The sequence below is a fragment of the Diabrotica virgifera genome, chromosome 3 (genome assembly GCF_917563875.1).
Source record: "Diabrotica virgifera virgifera chromosome 3, PGI_DIABVI_V3a".
NCBI lineage: Eukaryota > Metazoa > Arthropoda > Insecta > Coleoptera > Chrysomelidae > Diabrotica > Diabrotica virgifera.
The window spans coordinates 52053458-52068759 of NC_065445.1; the positions used below are offsets into that span (position 1 = coordinate 52053458).

The 15302-nt window shown below is 32.2% G+C and overlaps 1 protein-coding gene across 3 annotated transcripts in view; it reads left to right on the forward strand.

Annotated features, from left to right (window-relative positions):
- The window catches only part of LOC114349276 (uncharacterized), a 599066-nt gene that overhangs the window by 268276 nt on the left and 315488 nt on the right, over window positions 1-15302 (forward strand). Inside the window, exon 2 of one of the 3 annotated variants that reach the window (XM_028299662.2) lies at window positions 11480-11528. The exons of the other annotated variants lie outside the window; for them this stretch is intronic. The gene's annotated coding sequence lies outside the window, so the exon portion shown is untranslated. The remainder of the gene's footprint in view (window positions 1-11479; window positions 11529-15302) is intronic. 3 annotated transcript variants of the gene reach the window in all.

The window sequence follows — 15302 nt, forward strand, 5'->3', positions numbered from 1 at the left end:
GCGTAGAATTATAGTAAAGGCATAAATAAAAAAAAGTTTTATTTGAAGTCTGATGATAAAGTTGTAAAAAGTTCAAAAATATTTTGTGGACCGCTCTGTAATACTGTAAACACTGCAATTGTAGATAATACAATAAAGATCTACTACCTGACAGTAACGAAAATAAAATAAACTCTAAATATTGCAAACACAATACAAGAAACATTTACCAGCTGACAGAAACGAAAATAACTTAATAAATTCGTTATAAACCAAATACGGCCTTAAAACATTTCAACGAACTTACAGTTACCATTAAAAATAACATAATAAATTCGTTATAAACCAAAAACAGCCATACAGTATTAGAATAGCGCTGTACTACTGTAGCCCGTGTGAGACACGTGCAAGTACCAAAATTTTCGGCAAGCTGCTCCGTGGCACGTTATAACGCATTAAATGGTTAAAAGATATTATTTATAACTGTAATAGATAAATGTTAGGTTATTTTTTACTTGATTAACTTTCAATACTACTAATAATAAGAGAGATGCAAAATTTGGCAAAAAAAATATTTATTTTAAATGGTTTAAACAAAATACTGGCTTAAATAAACAAATAACAAATTAGCTGATCGTATTTTTATAATCTATGCACCGAGGCACCCCAAATTAAAAAAAAAGAACATCAATTTTCGTTGATTAGAACCGGAGTTATTGCGACTTTTGTAAATGTGTAGTTGTGAATTCATTTTTCGACAGTGAAATCAAACAATCGCTTTGCTTTTAAACCTTGCATTTTTGGCGCATGATGAACGGCTCACTTTTAGAAGAATCGTTTTGATTTTCTCTTTGTTTATACTTGAACTTCTATTCTTTTAAATGTTACTTTTTAAGTTTCCTAATGTTTATAAACAAAGCCACGGTGAATTTTTGAAAAAAAAAATGGTTACCTCGGGTCTTAAGGGCTTTAGGGCATTATTTTTTTTGTTTTAATTTGTGTAAAAATTCCAACATGTCAAATAAAAAATATTAACTTCCTATATGTTAATGCGTCTGAGTTATTCTAATTGTTTATACCTTAAAATCATACCACTTTTTCAAAAATATTTTACAATGTTTAGCATACATTTTTTAACCACTAGATGATTCAGTTTAATAAAATGATCTTTTTTCTTTAATTTCGTGTTTTTACAATTTATGTAAACCTAACAGTTGACGCATAATGACGTTGTAGATAAAAGCTTTTTGGGAAAAACAAATGCAATTTTGCAATAACTATTGAGTGAACCTTTTTGTAATTTTAATAACAAAATGCTTGTAACATTGTTCCTACTCTGACGCAAAATTAAAGTTTTTTGTTTATTTTCAGAAAAGTTATTAATCATTTTCAAATAATCGACTTTTGGAGCTATTTTCCCAATAACTAAGCAACAAATTAACCAATATAACTTTGCAAACTCTCATTTTAAAGAATTTTCTATGCTTCTTCAGAAAAATTGTGTCACTATTTCATATAATTTACCGGTCTCCACCTTTTGTATTTAAAATCAAACAGCGATTTTCAATTGTTTATATATTGTTTATAAGTTAAAAAGTACGGTAAATCTTTTGCATAATTTTTATATTGGATATTGTTGTAACTAAATTTACCCAAAGCAGTTCTTAGATAGCTGTATCAACGGATGTCACGGGAAAATCCTTAGTTCTCTGGCCTATTAAAGTTAAGCTTTGGGACAACAAAGTTCCTTACACAATTTATGAGTTTTCTCTCTTATGTGTTTTCTCTCTTATGTGTTTTCTCTTGTCACATAACATGGAGAGAAGCATATTTTTTGGGTGAGAGAAGTAATCATTCCTTTGAATTACTGGATCAGTTATTTGGAGATGTTCCTCACAAAGATAACGTGAAAATTTGATGAGTCCCCATATAAATTTTGATCTATTTACACAAGATGGTTTTAGTTTGATATGAGACAAGACTGGGGCATACACCTTCATCACATTCATAGTTAAAGTTTTCAGATTATCTGAAGGATTCTCTGTTGCAACACATAACCGAAGAATGTGATTGGCCAACGTAAGCCATCGTGAATGAGCTAATTTCCCAGGGGTTTTTAATGAAAGTTCAGAAGGACATACACTACTGGAGATTGTTTTGCACATATCAAGTAAATATTGTCGATCTGTGCTTAGATCATCTTTAATCTCTAGAATAGGGAGGTTGTTTTGTATGGGAGCGAAATTAACCACAGGAAGCTGGTTACAGATTTCAAGTTCTTTGCTTAAAACATCTTCAAATTCATTAGGATTTTTAGTTTTTCCATGGCAAATGACTCAAAGGCAATTCATTGGCATGGAACAAACAAATCAGCCACTGCAGCGGCTTATTTAGGTTTTTTTCTTTTAAAGCAATTACACCATTGTTAACACCGGTGATAGTGGCAGTTCCATCACATCCGATAGCTGTTATATTGGAAATATTCAAAGGATTGCCTACTTGAAAATGCTCTACTATACTTTCTTTTATAGCTTCACCTGTTCCGGAAGCAGAAGTTATATGCCACAGGAAGGTTGATCCAGGTTCCTCTACTATTGAAATGTGCTCTTAGAGTATAAGTCTTTTAGTAAAATTTGTGCCCTCGTTTTTCTTGATTAATTGTTTTGTCTTTTCTTTTTTTGAGTGAAGCTAATTTTTGTGGCATTTGAACGATTTTTCAACCATGCTCGATGTATTTTTATCCTGTGTAATTACCTTACTTTTATTATCTTTCATAATAATGCCAACATCTTGTACAGCACTGGTGATTGCTGCTGCTATTCTGTCTGAGACACCAGTCCTGTCACAGATAGAAGCTACTGTTGGCAGGTAACTTTGATCGTGATCATCAGTAATGTAATATTCACAGCTGTGTTACCATCAGCTACTGATTGTCTGTAATTCAAATGCTGCTGTACTAGTTTTTGCCTCCTTTCCTCCCTCGTTGCCAGAACCTTTGAAACTATCTTGTCAACTCTATCAATACACATTTTTCTCACGTCTTGGCTTTCATCTGCTACGAAGAATGTTAAATTATATTAAAAAATGAAATAAATATTGAATACTAAATATTTCTTTAAATGTGGAATTCTAGTTCAAACTTTGTCAGTTTTAGTAAAAATAAATATTGGATTATTGTAAGTTAAAACTAAAATTATCTTTAAAGAGTAGTTTTAGAGTGTGTATTTCTCATTTAAAATAGGAATTAGGACATTACAATAGCTATTTTTGACCAAAATAAAATCATCAAAATTCGCAAAATTTAACTAAAAATTCTAATTTTCAACCCTTTTGCGGCACCTCTAAAAATATTTTGTTTTGAAAAATATTTTATTTGTGGCTTAACAATGGCTATACGCAACTTTATATCACTATTACACTTTAAAATTATAAAAACATTTTTTTCGTTCCACCCTAACGTACAGTACCAAAATTGTACGTACTCAAAACGTACTGTGCTGTTTGGGTAGATTGATTACAGTTTACTGCGGATGCTATTTCGCGACTAGATTTGTCGTTTTTATGGTGAAAAATAATTTCAAAGGGCTTTTCGTTCGATAATTTAGTTTGTTTGGTCTGGGATGACATTTTGACCTTTTTATAAAAAATCAAAGAGCGAATAAATGTGTTAGGGTAACTACAGTGTTTATAGTCAAAATATGTGGCAAATTTGTCATTAAGATTCAATTTAATAGTACTTTAACGACTTAATAGTCACCTCATAATTTTCTCGGATTATGGGAAATCCCTTCAATCAGATTCATTTTAATCTTTTCTGTATAATTTTGAGTTAGTAATTAAAAAACATTAGTAAGTATACCGATAATGCTAATTACAAGCAAAAACTTAAAATTAATTAGCGAAAATGTACAAAAAACTTGTGTTAAAGGCGCTTAGGTGATGCAGGACTTTTTAACACCACTGTAGGATTTTCAGAATGTCGCAAATCATTGTATCACATTTTAAATAAATCTGACAGTTTGACTATTGTAGTGACTATTTCTGTAGAATAGAAGCTTTTTGATTCCAATATAGATGTTATAAAAGTTTCAGATCTTCATCATATATTCCAACATTTCTAGATACTGAAACAGCCTATTATGTTGAACCCAATCAAACGCCATTTTCACAATAGATAAAGCAGACGCAAATTGGTCTCTGTACTTTCCACGATCTTTGAACTAATGTTAGCATTGAGAACAACAAAGCTTCCCTTGTTTTTAATCCTTCTTTGAAACCGAATTGTGTGTGTCCCATTGTTTCTTCATATTTCTGCTTTAATTTTATTAAAAACTATCTCAAGAAGCAGTTAGAGAGCAGTGTCATGAGACTAATAATTAGTCTAAAGATTTTACATGATGTATTTTATGTAAACCAAATTTGTGGCATTTTTCCAGTTTTGTTTATGTAGCTATAAAATGAAGAAACACTCCACTATTTATAAATTCTTGTTCTCAAGCTACGTAACCTATCTTTTTACGCCCTAGACATTTTTACCCTCTTCTTAATTTTCCTCTGGTATTAGCCACAGAAACGGTTTCGTACTTATCCTAAAATGTGCACTATTTTTCTATCTTCGGGATAAGCTCTAAGCAATACTTTCTCATTTAGTTTTCACGTATTCGAGTTTGGAAATAAATGTGGTAGGTATTTAAAACGGCAATACTTTTATTTTTGTCAGTTAAGGCGGGTTGACATTACTAGTGAATAACGAACGTGGCTCACGCTTACGTATTTTGCCGTGCTATTGTTAGATATTTTCAAACTCTAGCAGTATATTTGTTTCTATGCATTGCATAAATACAAATGTACTGCTCGAGTTTGAAAATAGACAATAAAATACTCATATAGAAGTAAAAACTTCAAGTTGTATACTGGTATAAAATTGTTTATTAAAAAACTTCATAAAATGTCGTGCAAAACGTTTTCGTTCTAATTCAGAACATCTTCAGTGCATTCTGCTAAGTAATTGTAACTAGCACACTATAGTCTAAGAGCTAGTGAACCCTCCGACTAACGGTCGTGCTGTAAGGCTAGAAATTTGTCTAGTGATAATTCATAGCACACCAGGGCTAAAAACCATGACCTGGCAGGCATCAGCGGTGCACGTGTATCTACCAGGTGAATCGAAAAGTGCAAATTTAGGGGGTAAAATAAACTTTCTCCTGTAAGGTTTAAATTTAAGTATGTGTTTGGGTAAGTCATTTAGAAGAAATGTGTACAATGACAGGCGATTCTGAAGAGCATAAGACCTTGCCAGGCGAGGGGAAAGATTAGGGGTTTTTCCTAAAATTGTTCTTTTTGCATCGAACAATTTTTTTTAGGTTTTTAAGTCATTCCAAATAGAAAAGGTCTTTAGTGATTTTTCTCTTAAGTTAATAATTTTTGCTATATAAGCGATTGAAAATTTTGAAAATTGCGAAATCGGCCATTTTTAACCCTAAATCGAACATTTATCTAAAAATTTCAATGTTGCCAAGGTACGTAGATATTCTTTAAACATTGATTGATGAAATCCCGAAGAGTTATTTGCAATAAAATATCGAAAACCCCTTTGTTTTCTTAATTGCTAATCAAGCGGGCGCGACACTGTAGTATAAGTGCGGACGTTTGAGTTTGCATAAATTCATTATCTCGAGAATGGGCAAATTTCAAAAGAAATCCTCAGACAGATCGATTTTATTTTTAAGTTAGGACTTTTTGGCATATACATAATACTAGGGACGTCATCCATCTGAGCGTGATGACGTAATCGATGATTTTTTTAAATGAGAGTAGGGGTTGTGTGATAGCTCATTTGAAAGGTTATTTAATTCTCTATTTACTAATATAAACATTAACATAATTATTTATACAGGGTGTACAAAAAATTTTTTTTTATTAACTTAACTTTGATTAAATTTGACAAAGAGAAGAAAATATTTTTTGTACACCCTGTACAAATAATTATGTTAATGTTTATATTACTAAATAGAGAATTAAATAACCTTTCAAATGAGACATCACACAACCCCTACTCTTATTATTTAAAAAAAACATCGATTACGTCGTCACGCCCAGATGGATGACGTCACTAGTATTATATATATATGCCAAAAAGTCCTAATTCAAAAATAAAAATCGACCTGTCTGAGGATCTCTTGAAATTTGTCCATTCTCGAGATAATAAACTCAAACGTCCTTACTTATACTACAGTGTCGCGCCCGCTTGATTAGCAATTAAAAAAACAAAGGGGTTTTTGATATTTTATTGCAAAAAACTCTTCGGGATTTCATCAATCAATGTTTAAAGAATATCTACTTACCTTGGCAACATTGAAATTTTTAGATAAATGTCCGATTTAGGGTTAAAAATGGCCGATTTCGCAATTTTCAAAATTTTCAATCGCTTATATAACAAAAACTATTAACTTAGAGAAAAATCACTAAAGACCTTTTCGGTTTGGAATGATTCAAAAACCTAAAAAAAATTGTTCGATGCAAACAGAATAATTTTAGGAAAAACCCCCAATCTTTCCCCTCGCCTGGCAAGGTCTTATGCTCTTCAGAATCGCCTGTCATTGTGCACATTTCTTCTAAATGACTTACTCAAACACATACTTAAATTTAAACCTTACAGGAGAAAGTTTATTTTACCCCCTAAATTTGAACTTTTCGATTCACCTGGTAGATACACGTGCACCGCTGATGCCTGCCAGGTCATGGTTTTTAGCCTTGGTGTTCTATGAATTATCTCTAGACAAATTTCTAGCCTTACAGGACGACCGTTAGTCGGAGGGTTCACTAGCTCTTAGACTACTAGTTAAAGTGGTAACTTCATAATATATGGTTTACACGTTGAATTTTATGAAAATATGGTGACTACCAGTCGATGTTACAAGATTAAGTTAAGTACATGCTTAAAGGGCAACATGCTTCCCTGCTCGAAAAAACTAGGTACTTACCAGTTCAATTGGCACAGACCAACTCTCCATTAAACCATATATTATGAAAGTTACCACTTTAAATAATGTGCTAATTACAATTACTTAGCAGAATGCACTGAAGATGTTCTGAATTAGAACGAAAATGTTTTGCACGACATTTTATGAAGTTTTTTAATAAACAATTGTATACCAGTATACAACTTGAAGTTTCTACTTCTGTATGAGTTTTTAAAACTATGGTATACAGCCAACTATTGGGATTTTCCCATTGATTTTAGATAATAAAATATCTAACAATAGCACGGGCAAAATACGTAAGCGTGAGCCACGTTCGTTATTCACTAGTAATGTCAACCCGCCTTAAAGGGTACCGATTATTCGTGTGTCTTCCCACGCTAATTTTACTATGACAAGCATATCGATTTTCATCCCATTCATATCATCTCAGATTAATGAATTTGATAAACGATGAAAATAAAACATGACTTCATGGAATAGAGATAGAACTAATTAAGAGGCTATCTTAGCGTGTCAACAATATTTTTCTTTTCGAAAGTTCTGCGATCTTTCGACAGTTCAGCAACAGTGCGTCGGCAGTACGTGAAACTATCATAGATATAATAATACATAGATGAGACAAGGTACGAAAAATAGCGTAACGCGGAGCAGTTCGGGTCAGTGGTCTATCTATCTCTCTCTATCGGCGCTTAGCTATCTCTCTCTAGCATGTGATGGCCGCTGCCTCTGTGTCTGCGTCGTTCTATTACTCCCACCTCTTGGTAGATACGCTCACACTCGCACGACAGACAAAGATAGCTAGACCACTGTACTTGATATTGGCGTTACACCCAGATGCATTGAGCGGCATACACCTAGCCTGGTCTGTGGTTAATATGTCATTGGACACTATACTCGTACTATCAAAAACGAAGGCAGAATATTGTGATAATATTAATTATTATACTCATAGGCGCGCTAAATATTGCCAAGTCAGTCAAGTTCGATTTCTTGTTATAGATAATCGATTTTAGTAATTAAAATGTAACACAAAATCTGGGCATGGGATAAAAAATTTTATTTGAAGAAAGAGCTTTTTCGTTCAATTTAATAGCTCTTTTTTATAATATTTTATTTATTTATAGAGTAATTTTCACATACTAACATATTGCTCAAATTGGGCTCTGTACCGACATTCTTTACTATATTACGTATCTTCTTCTTTACGTGGACTATCAAGTCCCCTTGACGTTGGCGATTAACATGGCGAAACTGTCTCTGTCTCGAGCTATTCTAAATAGTTGTTCTGCTTTCTTTATTCCTGTCCACTGTCGGATATTCTTCAACCAAGAGGCCTGCTTTCTACCAATTCCTCTGCGTCCTTCGATTTTACCCATCATAATAAGTTGAAGAATATTATAGCGGTCTCCCCTTACTACGTGTCCAAAATAGGCCATCTTTCTATATTTGATGTTATCAAGCAGCCCGCGGGCAGCATTTGCTCTCTTAAGAACTGCCACATTTGTCATCATAGCCGTCCATGGTATTTTCAGTGTACATCTGTGCAGCCACATTTCAAAGGCCTCCAAACGATTAATGGTGGATATTTTTAATGTCCGTGCTTCGCCACCATACAAGAGGACTGACCAAATGTAACATTTAATCATGCGCTTTCGAAGTTAAAGTTGCAAGCTATCATTACAGAAGAATGACCTCATTTTTAAAAATGTTGTGCTGGCTATCTCGATTCTACATTTTATCTCTTTATCTGGATCTAGTTGTTTAGTAATATGGCAACCAAGATATTTAAAATTGGGTACTCTTTGAATTATATGACCATCAACATATTATAACCGTGAATCTTGATGGGCCAAACGGCTAAATACCATGTATTTTGTTTTTGAACAGTTTATGTTTAGGCCAAACTCTTTTCCCACTGTATCAATGGCATTTAAAAGGTGTTGTAATCCATTCATATCATCACTTAAAATAACTGTATCGTCTGCATGTCTGATTGTATTTATCAGAATTCCATTAACTTTCACACCCCATTCCAAATTATGCAGCGTTTCCTTAAATATTATATCTGAATATAAATTGAATAACATTGGGGACAGTATACAACCCTGTCTAACACCTCTTTGTATTTGCATATCACTGTTGATTTTCCATTTATGCAAGCTGTCGCTGTTTGACGCCAGTATAATTTTTCTATGATTCGTACATCTTGACTATCAACTCCTTTATTCTTTAATATTTTAATTAATTTGTGATGTTGTACTCGATGAAAGGCCTTCTCATAGTCAATAAATACAGCAAAGACGTCTTTCCTTTGATCTCGGCATTTCTGCAATAATACATTTGGTGCAAAGAGTGCATCCCGGGTTTCCAGTCCATTTCTGAAGCCAAATTGTGTTTCATCCTGGTCTTCTTCACATTCATCTCTGATTCTACTGTGGATGATACGTAAAAAGCTTTTCAAAGTGTGGCTCATAAGGCTTATCATTCTATAATCGCTACAGTTTTTCGGACGTTGTTTTTTTGGTAGGGTTATTAATTCGGACTTCCAATATAACTTCTAATCTAACCAATCTTCAGGGATATCATCAGTCGAATAAACATCATTGAAAAGTTTGACTAGTAATCCAATGTTTTCCTCATTTATGAGCTTTAACATTTCTGTAGGTATGTTGTCAGGACCAACGGCTTTCTTGTTTTTTTGCCAATTTTATAGCATGTAGTATTTCTGATTTTAGTATTTCTGGTCCTTCACCTTCATCTAAAGTTTCCACTTCTTCGGGTCTATCTTCATTATACAGTTCATTTATATAATTATACCAGGTAGTTCGAATTTCGTGTTCGTCTATTATCATTTTTCCCGACGAATCGGTTACAGTATGTGGAGTTTTCTTATGGTAAAGACCAGCTACTTCTCTAACTTTTTGAAGATATACTTCTTTAGGCGCGATTGAGATTGAGGGTGAATTTATATTAATCTGCGCGCATGCGCACACCGACAGTATGGTATTAGTCGTTATACGGGCTCTGATTGGGTGTTGAAATGATCTGTTAATAATAAATAATTGTTCAATATGAAGGTAAACAAATGTATAATATATTAGTTTTATTGTTGTGAGGACAGAAACAAAAAAGTTTATAATTGTAGTGACTTTGAAATAGTTTTTAAAAGCAACAGGTACGTAATAATTGTAAATGTATCATAGGTACCTACCTATTTGAACCTACCAAAATACATAGTATGTAATACTTTTATTTACATAATTTGATTACCATCAAAATTTCTATCAATATTCACCTAATAAATTGTTTTCTTACTCTATGTTTTGTTGTATTTTTTCAATTCTAAATCATATCAATTCTAAATCATTTTAATTCTAAATCATTTCAATTCTAAATCATTTCAATTCAAAATCAAAATAATTTAATTTAATTCAAAAATGTCAAAAGTTTAATCCGTTTAGTTAGTCGATCTTCGCACATAATGACGCATTGTCTCCGTGGCGAAGCGTTTAAGGCGAATGAACCCCAATACCAACCGCGCTGATAAGCTGGTTCGAATCCCAATAGAAACTTTATTTGTTTTATTTTTTTTTATACATTTTATGATTGTAAGTATATTTATTTTATAATTTTATTTTCAGAAAATACGTATTTAGTTAAAAAAATTTCCGACAATTAATGTTCAGAAATCATTTGTGGCATGTTTAATGTGTGTTTTATTCTTTTATTATTTTAATTTTTGGTACTGTTTTAATAAAAATGTTTGAGAAGTAGTAAGTAAAAATTAGTTTAATATTTAAATAAAATATAAATAAAAAGTATATTAATTTCGTTTAAATCATATAATAGAAGTATAACTTCTTACGTGCGTACAAAGTACACACACATTCTTTGTTAAACATATTAAACGTATCATGTTTTTCATTCAACTTTTCTAATTCCTTGCATTTATCCTCCATCCATTTTTCTTTAGCTACCTTTATTTTCTGTTTAGTTAGTTTCTGTTTTCTTTGTACTCTGTCTCGTTATCTTTTAATTTTCTTCTCTGCTCCATCAATTCCAGGATTTCATCAGTCATCCATTGTTGTTTTTTGTGCCTCTGCAGCGTTGTTGTATATTTTTCAATTACTTTCCCGGTAAGATCTTTAAACGTGTTCCATATTTCTGTATTGTTTTCATTTGTTGAATTCTTTAGCTGATTATTCAGGTCATTTTCTATTAACGTTTTGTTGGATGCTGAGATATGTAATTTTTGTGTTTTGGGGCTTTCTTCGACTTTTTTGAGCTTCACTTGGATGTCAGCTATTAGAGGATTATGGTCTGAACCGATATCTGCACTAGGATATGTCGTTAAACTCTTGACGTATATATATTACGTCTATGTGTGTCAAATATCTCGACAAAACATTTAGCTAAATTAAAGCTGTAATCTTGGAACGCGTTTTCCGGGTGCTGATGTAGCCTCTTAATGGCGTTTACTTGAAATATTATTTAATATTTGAATCTTTTTGTTTTAGGTAAGAGCATCGCGGCATTTCCAATAGCTAGATGTAGTGTAATTAATTGGTAAGCATACAATCAGAATAACTACAATTATGTGCAGAAATTTTTCAGATATCATTTTGTCAAATAAGAGTATCAGAATTCTTTTTCTGAAATTTAAAACCTTTTATTTCAATTTAGTCTCTAGATATAGTAGTATTCAGTGTAGTACATTTTGATCATACGTCGATGTGTATTATCATTGATACGTACTGTCAGAGGGTCAGTGGTAATAATTTGGAAATAGCTATTATCCCGTTATAAAGTTATTTTATTGAAGTTTTTAATAGTTTTTCACTTTAGGGCTTTTCATCGACTTTCATTTGTTTCGAGCTTCTGTCATATTATGTTGTATAATCTGTATTATTATGAATATTATACACAGACTATACAATATATGACAGACGCTCGAAACAAACGAGAGTCGATGAAAGCACTCTTGAGGGCTTAAAAATGACTTACTCAAACACATACTTAAATTTAAACTTTACCCTTAACTATGCACTTTTCGATTCACCTGGTAGATACACGTGTAGGGATGATGCCTGCCAGGTCATGGTTTTTAGACTTGGTGTGCTATGAATTATCACTATACAAATTTCTAGCCTTACAGGAACACCGTTACTCGGAGGGTTCACTAGCTCTTAGACTATAACGGAGGGTGTTACAACTACTGGAGGATCTCTGGGAGGTATGGAATAGTAATGGTGCTAAGCGTATAGAGCACAAAGTACACCCAATGGGGGGTATAACCCCCAAAACCCCCCTGGTTACGCCACTGGTTTTACCATTATGTGTTTGGGAGTGTTCTTAAATTGTGAGTTTTTAATGTATAAACAGTAAATTGTGTATGTGTGTATTATGTGTTGCATATGTACTGTGTATGATTGATACCTGCTGCATTCTTCTTATGGGTTTACTACACATTTTTCTTCATTTATAGACCGATCAAATAAAATTACACTACATGTAAGTCAAAATGTAATTCCGTACAGGTTGAAATAAATTTTTTATCAAAGTTTAGGTCCAAGCAAAACATATTTCCAAGAAAGTATATGATTATTATGAGGGGATCATTGTTTAAATAAATAAAAATTGATAATTTTTGCCCAAAATTTACTTTTTTAACTGCTGCGATAATTCGTGTTTTTATTAAGGATTTTACAGTTTTTGTCTGCAAAGATGAATAAACAGTCTTTTATATGAGTCATACTAAATTAAATTTGACCTTTAATTTTTTTAAATAATTGTAAATCAAAATTGAAAAACAAATTTCCACAAAAATATTATTTGCAATATAAATAAGCTCTATAAAATATTTTGTTTCACAGAAAAAGTTGTGCTATAATATCACTATAAATTGACAAAAAAATGGGTCGATAAATATTGAGTAGTTTATGAGATATTTAATTTGTTTATAAAAAATTACCATTTTTTCAAGGTCTCATTTGTTTTGCTTTTATGCATATTTTCGATAAATGTATTGAGAAATCAAAATTTCAATTAGTCACCGTTCCAAAATGGTGTTTGAAAATTGGTGTAATTTGTTTAAAATTATTTTTTTAATAACATCGCCGGGATTAAAAATCTTGAAATTATTTTTCGATATTCGTATTCTTGGTAATTTTTGACATATCCACAAAAGCATAAAAAATTTCTAGAAGCATTTTTGGCCGAGATAGCTTTTCCCAGATTAAAAAATCATAATTTGTTTATTTATCAATATTGAATTGGAAAGTATGTACGTGACTACATCTATTAACCTTACTATTAACAATGTCATTTATACACATAATCAAAATTGTAGAATATTTTAAAAAATGATGATTTTTGTAGCACCTTAAATGAAAACTTTTTGTCTGAAAATTGGCGGAGGAGAGTAGTTTCCAATATTTCTGTTAATAATGGGCCAATTGCAATGTTTTATTTTAATTTGGAATAGCATTTAAAAATAATAGCACCTGCATGACCCCTTTTGCCATAAATAATCAATAATTAGTTATAAACAATTTTTTTCTAGTATTGTGATAAACAAAAGTTGGCACCAAAGTAATCACAAAAGAGTAGTAAAACAAATTTTTATTTTAAAAATTTAACAAAATGGTAATTTTTTTTCTACAACCGTGTTAAAAATGCAATAGCACTTCATACGAGCGTTAAAAATGCTACTTTAAGGCACTAGTGCTTTAAAATTTTTATGACACTGCAATTTGTATTGACCGTATAGGCAATTTTGACGTAATGTCAAAAAAATATAAAAATGGAATGTCAGTAAGTTCAAGTAAAAGTTTTTGTAGATTTATAAAAAAAACGGCAGAAATAACTAGAAGAATCCTAATGACTTGGGCAGCAGTAGCAAGACTCAATGATGTGTTGAAGAACAAAAAGGTACCAATAAATCTGTTGGAGAACTGTATTCTCCACCCAAAATAAATTCTATTTCACCAACAACAAATTTCCGCGCCGCCTCTGTAACAACCATAAATAATTTCATTACGCAGTGCCTGAAGAAAACTTCCAAGAATGTTAATCTCCGCCCTCTCTTTTACCCAAAGCACACAACGGAAATATTTGTTAACGGGATGAAAGAGCCGGGTGCAACAGTAAGTCAACTATCAACACTCATTAAGAACGTACGCAAAAACCTCTTTTCATTTACGCTTTTTCGAAGAGAATTCTTCACGCCGCAATTAGCAAAAAGCCGGTACAAAGTGTAAATATATGTGTAGTGGCGTCTTTCACGGATAAGTTGTTAACTCAATTGTTCACATGTAAAATTCTATTTCTTGCCCTTTTCAACTTCATTACAGTCATAGCAAAATAGAAAGTGTTTTATTTACATTAACAATTCAACAGGCCAGAATTACAGCATCTTACGGTTCATGAAAAGTTCTCCTCTTAGCTATCGAAGGCTTAGCGACACATTGAACTTACTACAAGTGCAAAACGCTGGAAAGAGACATTGGAACTACTCCAAACTCTCCATGGAGGAATGTTGAACACCGGCGTCCCTCCATTTTGTTCCTCCGAGACCGGATTTTATTTCTAAGAGCCGAATTTGGCCCTTAGAGCCACATTTGATCCATCGACCGAACTTTTCTGGCCAAAAAACACTCAATTCAAGTTTCTATCTAATTCTATTATTTTGTTAAAAAACATTTCTGGCTAATGCCAACTCTTTCTAAAAGACATTATAAGTGTCGCGTTTTTCGGATATTCTCGTCGAATAGACAATAATTCCAAGAGACAAAGTGATTGCGTTATTTATTCTACGGACAAATAAACATTCTGTGAACAAAAACAGTGATAATAGTTTACTTCAAGAAGTGGTGTTCAAGGACTAGCTGATTCCAGGAAAAGCAGCCCACATTCAAGTACCAAGAGCCCAGGGGTGACGTACAAAATAAACTTTTCTATATATGTAAATTCAAAAAGTTAATTTTCAAAGATCTCTTGCGAAATGTTACTCTAATAAAGTTAAACACTATTTAAAGAACTATTCAGGGTTGAATTTTTGGTTTAATATTGCATGCTTGTTAAAATTCAAAAATAAATAATAATTTCATTCAAAAATAAACAAATTAAAGTTATTACAATGAGCAAAAAAGGTTTAAGTAAATTATTAAACAAAAAGCATTCCATTCTAGATTCTGTTAATAGAATTCAAACGTGGCTAGAAGCAAACCATGACTCGGAAAAAGATGTTTTCTCATTCAAAACAAGAGAAGGTCGATTACAAGACCTGTTCTCTGATTACAATAACGTACAGGATGAAATTGAATTCCTGGACGATTCTCA